We start from the raw sequence: 15,599 nt of genomic DNA on the forward strand, positions 1-15,599 counted from the left end.
ACCTCTCAGCAAACATTTCATTACTGCTGACAAGTGTTTCGGTGGATTGTAATTGGAGATATCCCCTCATCTAAAAGCACTCCTTACTGCACCAATTGCCTTCTAATACTCATCTTTTTTTTCTATCATAAACTTCTTTGCAGGGTGCTTTGTGCCCCCTGATGGTATCTTACAATTGTTAATTTAAATTCAAATTTTGGTGTGTGAAGTTAATTAGTTCCATAAGCCACTGGTTAGATAGGCCAGATTCAGAAATGGGATCTTTTGATTGTGGCACTTGGTTGATTTGAGATACAGCAAGAGCTGGTTTTTGTTTTGAATGGAACTGCTCCACATGCTGTGTTTTTATTGGCTTCTTTGCTAGTGCCGTGCACTCACACTAGTTACTTGGTATTACTGCATTTGTTTTTATGATGACAAAGAAGAGTTTTCTTTTTTCAACTACTGAATTTTACATGAATGCCGTTCGGCTTCTTGAAGACATAAAAGACACGAGGACTCACCCAGATGGCTGTGGGAGAACAGATGATCAGTCCAGCGGGGCTCATGCAGTCCTGACCTGGGGGAACAGGCAGAGGGGCCTCCCTCCTAAAATGACACGTGGAGAATGCGGGTTAAGCATGTTCACGTACCATTTACGGCTTCCTTTAAGTTTTCTAATAACCTTTAAAATTCTTTGAAAAGTATGCCTGCAGGTGTCTAAAAATCAATGGATGAAAATTCAAGATTTGGAAGCATAACAGGCCTATAGCGCATAATTTGGCATTCGCAGCAGACTGGGATATTACCTGTAATTCTTGTGATTAAAGCAGCTATTTATGCTGGGTTGGATGCAAAATAAACACAAAATTTGTTACCATGCAGCTGTAAAAGGCGTATATATATTCATCCTGAATATAGGCTACGTGATGTCCACGGTATATGAGTGCTGCAGTACCCCCGGTGACCTGCAGATGGCAGACGCACCATTCTCGACGACGTGTATGCACATCTGATCTGAGAGCGGCCCAGACAAAGAACACCACGGGGTACACAATGGCTTGACATTTAAAACCAGTGGGACCCGTCTAGGACGGGATCTATTTGGTTTGATATGGATGTGTTTTTATTATTATTATTATTATTATTAGTTGTAGTGGTGGTATCATTAATCAACAGACTGCAATGTATAAATACTTTGCATTACTTTTATGAGTCCTAGTGCTATTTTCTTTCTCTGTGAAATGGCACCATCACACATGCCTGCACCTGCTTTCTGTCTCTTAGGTGCAGACACTGCGTAGCACGGACTCTATGGTCCTTACCTGCAGACCTTGGCTGGGCTGATCTGCTGGGACTGGCGGGAAGTCTTCACAAAGGCTTGGCGGAGGTGGAAGAAAGGATGTGATGATCGAAATGAACAAAATGTCAAATACACATATTAAAACTTAAGGGCTAATAGGATGCAGGCAGAGATTAAAACTCTTAAGGCACAACAAACCTCTGCACCCTGAGGCGGCCAAACTACAGACAAAGGGTTGAAAAGGATGCTTGAGTCATGTAACAAAAACCATCATAGGTTTGTTCATTATTGTCTATATTTAGAGTTAGCCTATATTAACCATTATCCCAATGTGTTGCCCCATGTGTGGACCATTCCATCACTCTTGTTGCTTTTTTTGCCTAAAATAAGAAGACATAAGAATAAGTACCACTCCCCATGCTTTCTTTACTATTCACCACAAAGCCTATCTATTACATAAAACGTGTCGATTACAGTTGTTCTGAGGCTATCACTCCTTTTCTATATTTTGCTTATATCATTAGAAAAAGAAGAATTTCCACAAGCTGGGCTAATCACCTTTGAGAGAAAGAGTGGGTGGTGACATCAAATTGAACCGTGGCAATGGAACAGGAATTAGATGCACTTAGCCATCACATGTTAATGGCAGCAATCAACAGCCAATTACCCTACGTACTTCAGTACCTTGACAAGTGCAGGTGTATTCTACAACTAACACAGGCCTCTTTCTTGCATTTCCATAAATTCGACAATAAACTCCCCTCTTTGTCTGAGCGTACATGTTTTACTGAGGTTGCAATTAAGTAATATTGTTAGGAAAGTGTCACGTGCGGATTGTCAGGGAAAAACCCTTAAGGGCAGTAATAACATGTATTTTTTCTAGATGCATGTAAATCAATAAAGCTGCTATTTGTTTATATCAAAATTGGCCTTTGTTTCTGTTGCCTGGTGAAATGCTCATGGTGCTCATGCTGATGTTTCCTAATTCAGAAATTGGTTGGCAGGCAGCATTTTTTATGCACAGCTGGACAGTGCTGTGGTGTGGTTGCTTGGCATAGCGCTCATTGTGAACATGATCTGGGCTGAAGATCTGCTGCTGATGCTGATGATCTCTGTCACTGGGGTGGATTTCAGAGCTCAGCTCTGCCTGACAAGTCTCAGAAAACACACACATGCATAGGATGAAAACATCAGCCCTGCTGTGAGGCCAGCGTCCTGGCATGACCCACTTTGATTATTCTGTCCTTAAGCAACAGGTGATGGGCTTCCCCGGATGTCATCTGTGTCGTTGGCCTCTGTTCAGAGACAACATTCAGGACCCAGGGAGAGCTGGCTGGCAACATGCCCGAACTACAAGTGAGCTGTCCTATCATTGACATCAAGTAAGCTGAAGATGTCATGTCTTCATCTTGTGAGAGTTCAATCCCCCTTTCAGGATGGATCAAGCTCTCTGTCGCTGGAGAGAGGCTGTGCAGATAAGTGTAGCGGGCCATACTTCCTCCTGGGAATGTCTAGAAAATAACCCTTGGGATCCAAGGGAGCTTAATAAAGGCTGCTTTATTGGTGATCATGAAGGGGCAATGAGCGCCCACTCATTTACTATCCTATCCTGAAGTACTAGTACACAAATAATAACAATGGAGAGACGAGGTTTATTGTAGATGTTTAGCTGAATGTGCAGACACAGAAATGTGTCTCTGTATGAGCTGCGAGTCTTCAGGTAGATATCACTGTGAGCTGCAGTAGATCTGATCAGAGGTCAGAGGATGGTGGACTGACGCCAGTTCACACTTTAGAAAGGTTACCAAGATGTAGAAAAACAGAATAAAAAAGTGGGTAGACATATTTAAAATTCAAAAACATCCAAAAAGAAAAATCCTAAAAAGATCTGTTTACCATTCAGATCTGTTTACCATTCAGATCTGTTTACCATTCAGATCTGTTTACCATTCAGATCTGTTTACCATTCAGATCTGTTTACCATTTTAGATCAACAGTGACAAAGAATAATGGTACAGTCCTCACATGAGACAAACATGTTTTATAATTTTCAAGATATTACAATATGACAATTGGCAGTCCATTAGCTTTTAAGAACGACCTGTTCTCTCCCTTCTCCTCCTCTCTCTTTTGTTTGCCCTCAAGCAGCTTGACTTGTTCTACTTGACTCCTGAACCATTTTAATATCAGGCTGCCATGGGTTTCCTTCGTGTAAGCCAGTGTCTTTAAAATTCTGTTTCCAGCCTTACCAGACCACCAGAGCCTTTTGAAAGTGTGCTAGGAGCACAAAGGTTGAGGAAAATAATATTTTAAATATAAAGAATCACCTCAGAGCTCAATGTACCTATAATCAAAATGATGATACAGACTTATATTCATCTTGAGCTACATTTCTTTTTGTCCTATGCAAGCATATTTAATACAATGTCATTATTTGTTATCAATATATAATGTTACAAAAATAATCACAATTCAAGGTCCATTAGATATATTTAGTGCTATATGCTACAGCTAGTTACCAGTTTGTATTAATCACTTCTGAAATGACATCAATAAAGCGGTGCAACAGAAAAACGGCAATCAAGCACTTATTGGCCCAACGTAATCAGTGTTGTCAGAGGTCAGGTGCAGCCATCACTGGTGGAGTGTGTGTGTGTTTGTGCATGTTAAAATACGGTCCACTTTTTCTTTATGACAAACAGCTCCAATAAAAGAAGCAGCATGTCTCACCTTAGTCACAGAGGAATCCCTCAAAGCTATATATTAATTAAGGGAACTCAGAAGCAATAATGGAGACAATAAAGACAGTCCTCCCTCTTTGTCCTCTGCGTTCTACCATCAGACAACATTAGGAGGCATGTGAGAGGAGGATGGGGAGGAGGAGGAGGAGGGGAAGGGGAGGTGGAGCCCCTTCTCACCAGAATGTAATCTCCCTGATGTTACATGGTGCAGCCTAAACTGATAAATTGTAGATTAAATGGCGGCCACACTCCACTTCACCCTACAGCATACACCACACCCCCTTAGTTCCTCACATTTTTGCTATTCACTGCCTTCTTGGCCTGTCAATTCTGCCTAATCGTGAGAGGCACTAAAACACCAGGTCTTGACAGAGCTAGATCAAGAATGATGAACATCTCTCAATGGCAAAAGACTCGTGCTCCTAACTCTACTAGAAGGCTCACATCACTTATGCAGAAATCAGTGGCATGCCAGCATCCAGAAATTATGCCTGCTGACAGGAGATGCATGAGGTGCGCATTGTACGGCTGCAGCAGCCTTGACAAGTTATAGTTAACTGCTGCAATGGCGACCCCGAACACAAAGGATACGGCCGCTTATTAATGGTAGAGCATCCGTGTCAATAATCCCTGTTTTTGGGCTGTGTTCAGAATCATGCGTCTTGCTACCACAAGTGGCACACACACACACACACCCACACACCCACACACACATACTTGATTTCACATAAAACCAAATAGGCACACAGAGCCCATGTTATCTTATGTGTCTCTATTTTAGAGAAAGCTTGCTTTTCCTATATGAATGACATATATATACAGTATATATGTGTGTGTGTGTGTTAATTTCTCTTACCCTACCAGAAGAGCTCCCCACCCCTACCCCCCACCCTCTAATCCATAAGCATGAATACAAAGAAATAAGTCATTAAATTTCCAACTGCATGTTGCTGGTGTCGTCCATGGAAATATTTATAATGTATATTCTAATTTTTCTGAATAAATTAGGCAGAGATGCATTTCCATGTAAATTTATTCAAGGCGCATGGAAAGAGGAGTGTGGGGGGTGCTGTAAGATCTGCCAGATTATGCATAATTGTAGTATTGTAGCCCTCATTTCTACATCTAGCTCCATATTGCGTGGTCATTAAATTCTAAAATAATGGCAACCTCACAGCTTCTCTGTCCTAATTGCTCCTTCCATACAATTGCCTTCTCAAGACAATATGATGAAGTGTGCTGTAGGATGTGTTAATAAGATGGCATTTCTAACTGAAGAGGACGATGCTTTAGAGTTCAACACTCAGTGTATACCAAGCGGAATGACTTCACTCACTCAGTGTCTTTCTTGTTCACCTTTTTTTACTCCTTGACGCTTTAACGGCAGCAAACGAGCTGAACATAGTCCTGACACATCGGCAGGAAACTGGGATTTCAGCTTGTCTCCACTCATCTCAATATGTGGAGAAATCAAAGAGGGAAAAAGGCTCATTAATAAAAAGACACATCTCTAATCCACTCAGTGGTTGGGAGGATTTTTTTAATGAAATGCAACACATTACTTAATTGGGCAGCAGCATCAGGAGCCCAGTATACATTTCAAAGGAAAATATGCATGAATTTCAAATGTAGTATCTCTCAGCTGAGACTACATCGGAGTGAGAGAAAGAGAAGGAGAGATCAATCTTTGTGATGATGTGTGAAAAGGGCAAGCTCCTCGCCCAGCATGTACTTTTCCTCATTACCTTTCATTTAGTAACTGAGCATCTTGCACTTGATGCAAAATAAACAACTTGAATGCAACGTGGTGTTCTTCAGCTGCCTCTGGCCGCAGTGGAATCTGTCCTCATCTGTGCATATTTATGCATATAACACACACTTCAGACTGAAAGCTTTGGTTGCATGATAGAGGGTTATTGTAATGTGTTTAAAGTGTACCCCAGTGGACATTTTGTCCTCCGAGGTGAGACTCATCACCAGGAGTTCTGCAGGTCTGTCGGTGCCGCAAACCCCTCACACACACACACATTTACACGCACACACACACACACACACAGCGACCCAGAGTGGTGAACATCCTCTCTGCTCGTTCTGACGTTTAGCTATGCTTCATCTCCACATCCTTAAAAGCAGAAATTAATGACAAGCACAAAGCTGCTCATTTATAATTGCTTCATTATACTGTTGTGTTCTCCTGACAATAATGGTGTTGCTGGTGTTTTTCTAATTATATGGCATTTTTTTGCTTGTTATCAAGGACTTCAGGTAATTGTGGAGAAAATAATGACTGCCTGCCTGCCTGCTTCCTCTGTCTCTCATGGATTGCACATCACAAACAGTCTCAGTGCAACTCAGAGCCTTATCAAGGAGGCTAGTTGAGTTGCCTTTTAAAAGCTGACTCCATTTACACTGCTAGTCATCAGTGGCCCAGTGGCTCAAGCGTCTCTAATGAGCAACTTGTACTGAGTTTAACTGAAGGTTTATGACAGATTACAATTAGCTTCTATTTTTGTGGGGCTTGAATCACAGGCTTTCTCACAAATTCTTATTTTTTTGGCCTGCTATGCTAAAACTTGAAATAATTGAGACAACCTAACTAGTCTTATATGAGGATAACAAATACATAAATTCCCATTCTTTGACCATATATGTTTCATATTAATGTCACGTCTATAAGCCTGGTCCTGCTGGTCCTGGAATTGAAATGTACTTTTCTTCTACTTTAATCAGCTGTGTGTAGATGTGCATCTTATACCCGTCCGGTGTGCTCTGCCGGTCATTTTCCTTTGCAACATTGCTGGATATGGATGATGACATTACAATAATTAAAGAACATAATGGACGGGCAGTGTTCGCCATTTGCTACCATGCATAATGGCAGCCAACGCTGTTATTTCTATTTGAAGAAGGCATCCATGTGTGAAATAATAATACTCCCTCCAGGAATACCATTGTCATATTTTATTCCTCTGTATGAAACAGAAACAATATTTTAAAAAAGAACTCTCACTCTTCATTTCTATCCTTTTCCCTTTCCCTGTTTTTTAATTCTGCTGTTGCAGCATCCAACGCCATTGCTGTCTGAAAAACCTCAGAGGCGGACTTAATTAGTTGCTAAGAGAATGCCAGTGGTGGGGAGCTAAGAGAGTGGGGCAGATTTTAGTTTGCTCTGAACTTTGCTAATTATCAGGTAGGATGTAATTTTCTCCATTCCCAAGAGGCACCCAGCAGAGAGCTGCAGAAACGAGGCTGAGCCCAGCAAAAGTATGAAATATTGACTGTTCTCAACAAATCCTTTTGTTACTATTTCTTCCACATTGTGAATAGTTATTTTTTTTAACCACTATTTCTGGAGATGTGATTATAGCCTAATGCTGTGACACATCATGGACACTACCTGAGAGGGTGTGTGATCATGGTCAGGTGGAAGCAGGATGCAGTGTGGCAGAGTGGGAAAAGGCAAGCGGAGGGGTTATATCATTAATATCCAGCAATGTCTGAGCAGTGACAGGGACTGTGTTTAGCAGGTTCCTATCCCACATGCATCACATTATGATTCTGAAGTGCCTCAGACGAAAGAGGAGGTTGAATTGCCGTTGACCTGAGTGAGCTAAAATGACATAGATTCAGACAAATAGAGCACTGAGCTAAGTGGGAAAACAAGATGGATGTGTAGTGGCAGCACATCTGCACAGGCTCCCTCTCTTTCGCAGCCTAAACTTTGACATTTTCACCACATCCAAGGCTGTGTGGATGCTTACTTAATAGGCTATGCATACATGCAATTCAAAACTCCAGAAATTACTTGGTTTCTTCTTTCACAAGCACATATTTCTTTCATCCTTTAACTCCACATAACTTGACATTATACTGCAGGACTATTCAGATCTTTGTGTTCTAAAATGTCAGTGAGAAGTTTTCAGGGCTGCTTTTGCAAGCTTCCCAGTTTAAATCTTGGCAGACCTTTCTGTGTGTGAGTGTATCACCATGGTTGCAGCGTCTAATATGCACGCCCCAGTGCATTGAAAAAGAGAGCACTTCTTCCTCACTTGGTTTAATTGTCCCTCAGAGACCTGTGGAATTGGAATCTAAGCGGAATACTAGTCTCTTTCTCCAGCCTCACCCCACACTGACACCGCCGGCACCACCACCCCCGACACCCTCTCTCTTCCTCTCTCTCCTCTCTCTTGAAGCAGGCGTTCCGAGACTCTTGATTTGGTCCTGTCTTTATTTCATCACAGGCATCTTCTCGGCGCACTCCTTGTCGTGGTGCTTGAGCGCAACAGCGTTAAGCTTTATTAACCCCCTAAGCAAGAAGTACCTAAGGGAGGTCAGACGCTAGTCTTTAAAAATCTATTGTGACTTGTCTGAAAAATGAATAAATGAGCACATTATTTCCCACCATTCCACAGCCTCGGTGCACTGTTTGTCTAATCAAGTGTGGGAGCAGGCAAAGTCAACCAGGGTTGACATGCACATTTTATTTAAGTTTTTGTCTGTCAGAGGAGTTTAAATGTGTAATGAACAAAGGAGTGGTGATTTGAAATATAATCCCATTACACTGATGAAATTACAAAGACGGCGAGAGTTCGCAAATCATGCTCATTGTTTTCTATCATGAGCGATGCCCCTGTTGAGGTTGTGGCGCGAGGAGGAAGGGCAGGCCATGAATGAATAGTGACAGCACTGTAAGGGGATTGGGAGTGCAGCACAGCCTGGACTCAGTGCACCTTCCTGTGCTGGGAAATGCTTGTTCCCAGAGAAATTTTCACAATCACAAACATGGACATAGAGTTCATGGAGGTTAAATATTAATTAATAGTTTTTGATTAAGGGGTTAAAACACTTGACAGTAGTTTTACTACTTTAAAATCTAGATAAATACTGTTTTATTGTTAACTCAACTGTAAGTGATGTCACACACACTACAAGGCTGGCAGCCCCCATCAAGACATCTGTCTCATTCTAAGGTCCCCTTGTGTTTTAAATATTGGCTGCACATGTTAAATTTCAATTGATGACGATGTTTTCCTAATGAGCTGGCATTTTGTCTGTTTACGTCTCTTTCTTTCTCTCATATTTTTTATAATTACTCTGCTGAAGTGTAATGAATTTGAAATATTATTGATTCTATTGCCAATAGGACTCCTTTGTGTACCACAACCCCTACTAATCGCAACTAAACCGTTCATTTCTCTCTTCATTTCAAGCCTGTGAGATTTTGTCTTAAGGATTCATAAAGCAATGTGTGCACTGTGTGTCTTTTGATGTCTGCCTTTGATAACACTTAGGCCGCTGGCTTAGAAAAAGTTGCCTCTAACTCTAGGAAAAAAAATATTGGAGAAACTTCTGTTTAAGTGTTCTGCAGCTTTAATTGGAAGCCTCATATGCCCCTTAAACAACATCATCTGAAGCTAATAAGAACTAAAAAGTACATCTGGCTGTAAAATGCTTACCATTTTTAACACTAATGAACTGAGGCATGCAGTAGAGATAGCCAAACTGCGGTGAGATGTACAGTATATTTTGGAGAATTCCCCAGTTGCCCAAGAGCTCATAAAACACATCTGAAGACAGGAACTTGTATCTGGTTATTTGTGTTTAATTGGAGGCGCTGAGTGATGCAAACTAGGTTTTAATGCCCTCCCCTGCTGCCTGACTACAAGTAGCATCAGTGTTGCCACCCCTCCTTTTCCATTTATCCTTGCAGAAATGACTGAACATGCAGCTAACAACATCTGAAACATGCTCTTACAAACCCCCTTCTGGACATTGCCACACAGCATGTAGATTTTTAATTGTTAAATGCCACAGTTTTGTTTTATTTCCTGGTATATGACAAAAGCAAACTTATTGTGACAATATTGGCAAAGATTTATAGTATATATATAACATATAGATATAACAGTTTTATAGTGTGAAGTCCTATGCTGACATCATCGGGAACCTGACTGCACCTTAAACCTGTGGCCTGGATGAAACACGAAGCTGGGTGTCATCCATGTGTTAAATCTTGATCCGATCATGTTGACAATTACATCATTCAAAAAGCAGAAAGTGGAGGGCTGCTGCCTTTCCACTGTACAAGAGCCCTTTCATATTCATTTTCTCCAACTGTCCCATGTGTTCTGCGGCGAGCTTTGTTGAATGTCCAGTTTTTGTTAAACGACACGTCGCTCTGTCTCACACTGTTATGTTCTCTTCAAGGCGATGATCTTCTCCATGTACAATATAATAGCTCATCCTGTAAACATAAAAACAGATTGAATAAAGAATACTTTACTTTCCCTTGGCCCTGGAAAACACTTCTGTCATGTGCTGTCCATGCTCATCTCAGCTCTAGGCTGGCTGTGGTGCCTTTATTCAATGTGACAGAGGAGAGCTGGGGACTCTTTCTCCTGGTACCTAGGTACTTGCCACACTGACACTCTCCTCTGAAGTGCCACATTAATTCTAATAAAGCGATGCCTTACCAGGGCCCATGACGACCAGGCTTTTTTTTTGTGTGTGTGTGTTGGGGGGGGGGCAGACACTGTACTAGGCTTAATGAAGGGAGGCAGTGGTGGCGCAGGTGGTGTGGCAGTGCAGGTGGCACCTCTCGCCCCCAGGCTCCTGGGTGAGTCTGCTGCCACTGCCACTCCAGGGGGCACAGCAGCAGAGATTGCATTTTAATTACCAGGCACACCTTGTCCTCCTGATGGGTCACCGCCTTGGTGGGAGTGAGTGTGCAGACGTGCCTGTTTTCAGACCTTCTTTATCTCTACCTGCATGTTTACAATTAGATACTCCCCTAAATGTTGTCCTGCAATTCTTGAGCCCTCTTTGTTCATGCTTGGCCTGTCACGACTCAGCATAACTAATTTTGTATATGAGAGAAACCAGCATCTTCCTTGAATTATGTGCACCACTCTCCCTGTGGGGAGGGATCCATGCAGCCCCAGTCACTGCTAACCCTCCCCTTGAGGAGTTCTATCCACAGGGAGGTCCACACCTGTTTCCTCCCTCATCTTTCTTCCAGAGGTAACTCAAAATCCTGGACATTTTAAATGCTTCTTTAGTTGGGAGATTCGAGTTTTTGTGCAGGCTGTATACCTGGGTGAAAAATAGATCATGGTTTTTTACAGCACACATCCCCTCCACGTGTCAAGACCCTTTACAGATGGGTGATGAGAGGGCTTGAATGTAGGAGGGAGGGTTGCATGTCCAGAATCCCCCCCGCCATTTTCCCTCTAAGGGACGCTTCTGTCAGCACACACCAGCACTCAGCAGCACAGATGTTGTTGTATTGTCTGGAGCACCAAAGCCTGGATCAGCCCAACTGGGAGCTCCTACTCATTAGCTATTGTCTCTGTGTGTCTGACTAGGCCTTTGATGAATGCAGCAGTTAGCCGGAGATCAGACGCCAGACAGAGAGAACAGAAAACCAACCATCTATACATACAGTTTAAAAGATAATACCCCTCTGTTCAACATGTTCAAATGACCACTGCCCATTTCACATTATCAAATTTCAAATTTTTACTCAGCAAACATGCTAAATCCCCTTAAGCTTTGTATTCACCAAAAGAGCATGGGCTCTAAGCTCCAGAAAATAAAAGGGCACTTGAAAACTCTGCTTCCCTCTTTGCTTACTCACCCAGAGAAAGGCCATGCTATTATTTATTTAATTCCTCCCCTTTTTTCTCTCCCCCCGCATGCACCTACCCATCCAGCCAGCCAGCCAGCCCAGGCTATGAACACATTGCAGGGCCTAAGGGCAGTACTGTGGACAACCTGCGCTGTGTTCACATGGCTGAGCGAAGAGCGGGTGAGGAAGACTGGCACACTAAAACCAAACAGGTGTATGATTCAGAGGCGTGAGCTGTGAAGGGTGAATTTCTTATACAAGTCAATGTTGCTTTTGGAACAAACAGCGGCTTGGAACTGTCCCAGACACACTCACTCTGACTTCCCTCTGGAAGACAAGACATAGTTTTGTTCTAATGGCAACCTTATAAAAAGCTGTAAGGAATTGTGCATAATATTTTCTACAGTAAGATTGGTATGATTCATGATGTGAGCACATATAAATATGGTCATGACCAATGACAAGCATTACATTTTTTTATATCACAGTATCTGTAATTATTACTTTCAAGCATAAATCCTATCATTTGCAGGCCAAATTAATATGCAGCACAACAGCACAGCGTAGCTGCAGAGTTTCTCTTCCTGTATGATTCCCTGTGATATTGTTGGAGCCAGACAACAGAGCAGATGCTTTCTGTTTCTACTTGAACGATGATTTCACTTTGTGTACAATGGCCCTCACCTTCGATGACATGTGATTTTAATAAAATCTCCCTTGTAAGTGACACATTATGTGAGGTGCCATTTGTTTTTTTGTGTGTGGAGTTGACCCTTTAGGTTTCTATTAGCTGTGTGAATTTCAGAGCAGTAAAGTGTGTTACGTGATTCAAATTGTCATTCAAACAGTAATATATTGATGCAGTTTTATTGCAGCTTTTAACTACTCAACTCATAGTCTGTGATGATCAAAGTCACATAAGACTACTGTACATTTCATGCCTTGGTTCCCTACAAACTAAGAAGTTTAATAATGTGGTTTAACCAGAAACCAACAGAGCTCCTGGAATACAGACATGACACAATGTCCCGGAGGAGTCACTGAGGAAGCAGACATAAATCTCTGCAGTCAGTCTTCGAAGGCTAGACCTTGGGGTTAAGATAAGAGACCATGTTAGTGGTTATTAAGTGAAAGTTTCCAATCAATAGCCAGAGAGACGTAATCAGGGAGGGTTTAATTGCAGAGTGGAGAGACATCTATTCACGTTATTGCAGCAGCTGTCCAGAAAGGCTTCATTTTTTGTCCCAGAGTCTCCCTCCCTCCCTCTGACTTCAGCTGACCTCCTGAAAGGTACTGCTTCCATGTACGGCGTGCTGAGGTGTCATTCAGTACGTGATATCACTTCACTTTTATTTTGTGACATTTGAATGACTCTTCTCCACACAGCATTTTACTGACGTCAATGTATAATGTTAAAAAAAGAGTTTTTACGCAAACTCACAATAACACAACTCCATTTTTTTGTTGCAAGTATGACTGGAGTGAGCACAGGGGAATGGTTTATCACTAGAACACTCTAGAAGAAAAAAGAATAAATGCAACTTGTACTTTATGAGTCAGAATTCTCTAAACTATTAACCTTTAAAAATAAGATTTACACCTGCATTTGTCAACCTCCCTCAACATCGTTTGGCAACAAACACCTTAGAGATTCCAAACATCTCCCATGACCTCCAAAAATATTTGACTGTAGTTATATATCAGCCATCAATTACCACTCTTGCAAAATGAATCACAGACTAGTGTCTTTCAACATGCTGTCATCAGAGGAAATAAAATGCACACACGTTAGAAAGGGATTTCTTTGCAGCATTCAAGCGTTAATCATTTCATATTCAGTGTATTTTTGTTGCTAACAGGGTTCCACTTAATAAAATGTTTAAATATGAGGATTTAGCATAGCAGATAAATTGGCTTCTCACAAAGAAAATTGGCTGCATTATTCAGTGCAGTGGTTTCTTTTCTCTGCTACATTATGTTGTATGATCATAATAAGCATAAAAGCCCATTCATTCCTACACCAGTCCCCATTCAGCAGCAGCAGCCTGTTCATTTCTGGCTCCATGTGCTGCTTGATCACCAAAATCCAAAGGCAGAGAATTTCATGCCATGAAATGATGATGATGATGTGAATGGATGGCTGATGCCACATCAGATCCAGTAGATGTCAGTAAATTGGAACATATGTTACTTAAACTACAACATCATGATAATTCTCCTCCAAGACGGCTCATAAAACATGAATTTATTATAGACTAAATATAGGGTGATGATAATATAGTTAATTTTTAATGGAAGGTTAATACAAGAATCAAAACATAAACCTGGACCCTTAGGATCATTCAATGACATGTAAAATCTCAAGATCTTTTATGCACTATGTTGCATAAAAGAGGTTTTCCCTTTTTATGACATTATATAGCTTAAAGCATAAAAATATACATAACATTTTAATGGATAATAAAATTCCACATCTTTACATCCTGAGCAGAATGGAGACACAGTGTAAAGGAAATGTAGCTGATGCAAAGCTGCAAAATATTCCCTCTGCTATTTGTCCCAGTGCTGTCCCACTAGAATGAGGAGCGTGTTCAGCTGCTCAGGAGCCATACCTCCTCCCAGCAGGGACCTGGAAAGCCGGCTCTGACACAAGCACCGAGAGCTTCTTTTATTCCCACAGACGTATTTTTAAAATAGGCCACATTGGAGAAAACATGACTTTTCACTATTCTAATAAATGGGAGCCTGCCTCTTTATTATTAATGACATCCCAGCACACTTTTCAGATTTGGTTGGTGTTACGCCATGTGAGTAATTTATATTCATGCCAGCATGAGAGCCTGTGTGTGTACGCTTACTGTCTTTTTACTGTCAGCTTTGTGTAGTGGTTCCATGAAATTTTAATGTTTACCAGGTCAGTCCTGACCTTCTTAATCCTCCTGGTTATTAATACGGTAAAGCCGACACAGAGGAACAATTAATCAAAAACACCTCTTTTCTTCCCTTTTTCACCTTTCATACATATTAATTATATTGAGCTGCCTTGGGCTGAGGAGTGCATTAACATGTATGTACCATCGTGGAGAAATAAGTCAAAAAGCAGAGTGACTCTGCCCCTACAGCGTGAGGTACTTCCTCAGGATTAGCCTTATGAGGCTGAGTGGCAGGAACTTGAACATGACAGAGCACTGATACACTTTCTTGTCCAGACAATTATCCGTGCCCTACTTTTAAAGTTAATTCTACACGGGCCCCCCAGGTTGTTTGTGAAGCATCCTGGTGGGGGGGCAGCGACGGAGGGTGTCAGTCACAAGAAGACCAGACTGCCCCGGAGCAAAGCTGCTGGCCCCTTCTCAGAGGGAGGGGGGCCGGATGATTGAAATAGAAGTTGAGATGTAGGACACATAAATAAAGTGATTTTTTTCCTGGAATACATTTCCCTCTCTTCACATTTACATAATACTCTACCATGCACAGCATCACTTCTAACAGCCCTAAGGTTTAATAGAGTCATGGGATGATGCATGTAGCAGAAGGATTTGCCACTGACTCATATTAGCAACCAAAATTTTAGAAGTACAACCGAACACATCATGTGTATCACACCTTATTTTTTCAGTTTTTTATTTTACCTGCTCTTTATTTCCCACCTTTTCAATGTGGATCTTTTTGGAAGGATAACGGCCTGGATTCCCTCTTGCTGCTAAGGCTATTGTACTAGCACACTGCATGACCTCCAAGGAGACACGGAAGACAATGCAAGCACGCTGGAAGAAAGGGCATCGGAGAGCGGCCATGTCCATGGGTGGGGGAACAGGGAGGATGGGAAGCAGATGGCAGTGGCTCTCTCCCATCAGCACAACAGAAGGGGGACTCAAGATGGCCACAGGCCCCCCTTACATTAACAGCATTCAGGGAGATGCCTTATCGTCCCACCAGTGTGATATGT

The sequence above is a fragment of the Parambassis ranga genome, chromosome 9, assembly GCF_900634625.1.
Source record: "Parambassis ranga chromosome 9, fParRan2.1, whole genome shotgun sequence".
NCBI lineage: Eukaryota > Metazoa > Chordata > Actinopteri > Ambassidae > Parambassis > Parambassis ranga.